A 4,647-nucleotide genomic window follows, 5' to 3' on the forward strand; every position below is an offset into this window, starting at 1 on the left:
CGTTCCACGTTATTTGACGCAACTGACTCTCGCTTTCCATTATCTTGCGTAATAAGTTATGCTACACGAACGAGATGCTTTGACTATGAGTGCGCCCTATACGAATTTTCCTTGACACATTTGGTGATGTTCGCAATCCCGAAGGTTCGTTAATGCAAGAATGAAATAAGGTCCGTTATTCCAACAGTTCGTTATTCCGAAACACACATATTTCATTAACCTCGATGTTCGTTAATCCAAAAAGGTAAAAGGGTTCGTTAATCCGAGCATTTGTGGAGTTATTTCGAAGGTTAATCCGAAAGAGAACAAAGCTACCTTACTTCGAAGATCGCCAATCCGAGATTGAAAAGAAGGTGCGCAGGTTAATACTAACGAACCTTTCGAACTCCGAACCTCCATCGTTTCAGGATTTAGCAAACCATCGGAATAACTAACCTTATTTCATTTTACAATTAACGAACCCTCGGAATGATGAACTTATTTTAATTTAGGATTAACGAACCTTCGGAATTCGGCTTGTAACTGACACACAAACAGCCAATAGTCAGTGCATGTGCATATACTGATCGTTTCAGCAGTTTAAGGTAATCATCTGGATATCTCGCTCTCTCTCAGCACACCGAAAAATACGACTGAAGTGGAAGACTACGGTGATAATATGGGATCTATATTGATTACGATACGTTATACGGCGCCAAACTTGAGCGCCGAGATCTGCCACGTGCAATGAGGGTAAAATCTCTGGGAAAGGGCATTTGTCATGAAACACTTGTGTTTCATTAAATTTCAGAGGCAGTCGGGGCGAGATGAAATGTATCGGAGCGACATGCTATCACACGCAGATCTTCGCGGAATCAGAAATGTTGGAACGAATCGGGTCGAATTCTAATCTAATGTTCTCCACAAATGTGATAAAATCAAAGACGTTATTTATCCCCTCGATTTCAGCAGGAGGGCTAAGGTGTCTGTAATCCTGGTGGCAGCATCGTAAAAGAGGAAATTTAGGCCTGCAATACGCATTCCATTCATTCTAATATTTGCATTATTGGAGCTTGCTGATTTTTTTCCGTTGCACAGATTGAGAGAAAGAGAAAGAGGAGGAAGATAGGATAGAAGAAGAAAGTATAATCCGAAAGAACTGTTCTTTACAAAGATAAAAGTGCTATACATCTTATAATGTATCATTCATATTCACGCCTTTATGTGATTTCGAATGTCCTTCTGCGATTTGACCTGATAACAGGCCGTAGGCAAAATAAACTGAATTTTCTTTAAAAGAAAGAGAAAAGAACGTATTTTCATAGATTGAAATAATTATTCATGAGGCCTATTTTCATCAAAACAGTTTATATCGTAGTTCAAGCGTGATCAAATGAAATGCCGGGGGGGGGGGGTCTCTTAAATTGTCAAATTCATGTCGAGCTTCGAAATTTCGTAGAAATTTAGAACACTGAAATCGCGAAAAGCGTACAAACACAAAGAAATATACAACATTATACATAATTCTCATAATTATATATATATATATGTATATATATACATATACATATAGTTGTCTGCAAAATTATTCATACCCTTGAACGTTTTTAGTGGGTTTTTTTTCTGATCAGTGAATGATGGAATGATCGTACTTTGGTGTGACTTTGATGTATTTGGTTGTCTTCTACCAATTAAAGTTGGATTTGACTTCATTTGCATAACAATAGAAACACTGCTATTTCCAGATTTTTGGCTGTCCTTTATTTGATTATTTTGCTGAAATGTAAGAATTCTCACTGGGCACGTAATGAAATTCAGTGCACTAAATGCTGCTATCACAATCGAATGGCTTGTGATTAATATTGATGGCTATAATGTCCGAGTTGGGATGAAGTCCTTAAAGCCTTTATAATGAATATCTTTACATTTCTTTTCTTCTGCTAATGAGATGAAACTAGAAACGTAATCATTTTCAATATGAAAATGTAACGTATCAAACCAATGCCCGAGTGTCACCTTAAATCAATCATTTTATTAGAAATTGGGATAATTGCAAAAAAAAAAAAATCGGGTGTATGATTTGGCACACAACTGTATATACATATATATATATATATATATATATATATATATATATATATATATATATATATATTTATATCATGTTGCACTTCCAAACGCTACGAAGGCATGCCTTTCATAAGGTTAACGACAAAATGACACGCGTAGATTGAGAATGCATACAAAATTCACCCACAGGCGAATCCTTCAATTCTTTACACACAGGAGGCAGTTTCAATAACATGCTGCATCGGGAGCGCCACTCATCAATGTACACATCCAGCAAACTGGTGCAAGTATTCATTCCTTTCAACGCGGATCACCTAGTTCCGATGAAAAAGCCATATGTGAATAATGCAATACACATTTCTTTTCCAGACAGTTCATGGAATTACACGTGTCTTGCTTCGCTCACATTTTTTTCTTCTTTTTTGCTTTATTGACAGATTTAGTTAGGTTTATAAGTTGGAAAAAAATCCAGGCTCTCACGCGCGCAGACACAGCACCCAAGCACAGGCATGAAGGACACATTAAAACCTTAAGAGGTCTTATCTAATTTTGTACGTTTGTTTATTACACATCTTCGATTCTTTGTTTGTTTGAATTGCTGAATGTCTGCATTCTCCGAGAAAGAAATTAAAGTAATATGGTCAAAAGGGGGGAAAAAGCGCGTGAGTCGGCACCACATCGTTAATTCAGATTAACCGGATCTGGAAAAGGGAGAGTTTAAACAGCACCCCTTCAACCGGAGCCGTCGTTCGCACTCATGCAATTCAAATGCAGCGATTCTCTCACCTTTCCGGGCTTGGCCGGGGCCCCCGTAATGTTTACAGACATGAATCGCATGTTGACATAACCTTTTAAAGGAGGACATTACGGACTCTGCGAATGTCGCCCATGCAGAGTGGTCACGGAAAGGCGTTCGTGCCACATTCTGGGTGCTTTTGTTTTCAGTTTCACCTGATTTGGCTTTATTTTATTTTTGCGCCTTTTTTTGGGGGGGGGGGGGGTCATTTTGAAGATTTTCTTCGTTTCATGCATTGGCTCGTATTTGCTTCCTCTGTAAACATTTATGAGTCATCTTTTCTGTCATGTATGTATTTCGGAAAACATTTTCATCTCTAGAATTTCTAAAACAAAACAGCGTTCATTTTTCATTTACAATCGTAAGCTGCGAATTAGAAATCATTGATATTATCGTTTTAAAAACGACTCGAAACGTATAAAAATATCATTAATCCATTTCAAATGACAATTTCATTGATACAAAACTCTGAGACCATTTTTTTTTTGCTTTATCATATTCTCTCTTTAATGTAAGCGATGGGCAAGTTCAGGGCTTTGTTTCTCGACAAATAGTGCTGAGAGTGTGTCTCTATCACCAGATTCAACACTAATCCCTGGGCACGTACTGGGGTGGAAATGAGAATCCGGGGCGAGAGAAGGGGTTGGGGATAATAAGAGAAAGAAAGAGGGGAGGATTAATGTAATTCGGGAATAATATGTGTGTATGTATGTACAGCTGCCATGAAAGTCCATATAAAGGTATAGGATATTCACTTTCTGACTTTGTTCTGTTTTTGTTTGGTTGTTGTTGTTTTCTTTTCATTTTCCATCTGACAAGATGGCTTGATAACCCATATTCAGCTGCAGTGGCTGGTCTTCCATGCACGGTTCAGTAAAAGTGAGTATTGATATGGAGCGGACCATTTCACCGGGTTATACACCCTGCTCTCTGCGATGAATCAATTAATGAATGAAGCGGGATCTTTCACTGACTCTTATACACACGAGACTTCCATTTTATGTCCTACCCGAGGGACAGAGTGTTTTGCCGCTGCTAGATGAGGTGGTATGGATAACACACAACATTCCTGAGTAAGAACCACGTGGGTTCAAAATCGCGTCCGAACCCTAGCCGTTTTATTCAACGACAGATACACTAACGACTGAGCCACCTCGCCTTTAGAATTCTTGGATTTTCCTTACTCTAGGCTTCCCAGGGATATCACATCTATTATATAATTTTTCTCTTTAACCAGGCCACTTCAAAAACACCATACTATCATACTTCATTTTAAAAAAACCCGAAAAGTTTCCAAGTCAAGACATTCATATAGACTATAAAATGAAATGTGGAAATACGCACAGGATGCAAATTGCTATGATTAGGCATGTATCTCTTCTGGTTATGTCCACCGTAGCATAGGTGCAAAGTGTGATGTCAGTGAGTTGGCAATGCCGTGGACTCGAGTGTGCCATTGTTTAGAGGGCAAGGGGCACTTGTACAGCTAGTACCACGCAGGGAATATAAACCATCTTTCTGAAATGACGTCCCTGGGATACTGCTTTGAGCTCAACGGATGTCAGAATCCCACAAGCGAGTTGTAATATTATTGTACAGTGGTCGTTTGATATGCAGCGATGTGCGCGGTTTTCACGGCTAGATACCACGCTCTTTAACCGTGTAATAGCCAACGTCAAGATACCATGCACAATACAAATGACATCTTCAGCCAGTGGTCTGGAAAGGGTTAGACACGTCCAAGGCCATTCTCGCCTATCCCCGTGCATCAGAAGTTGAACGAGTCATTGGCGTCCGTTGAC

The sequence above is a fragment of the Diadema antillarum genome, unplaced genomic scaffold, assembly GCF_040938485.1.
Source record: "Diadema antillarum isolate AM-2024a unplaced genomic scaffold, OU_Dant_1.0 seq00000203_RagTag, whole genome shotgun sequence".
NCBI classification, from domain to species: domain Eukaryota; kingdom Metazoa; phylum Echinodermata; class Echinoidea; order Diadematoida; family Diadematidae; genus Diadema; species Diadema antillarum.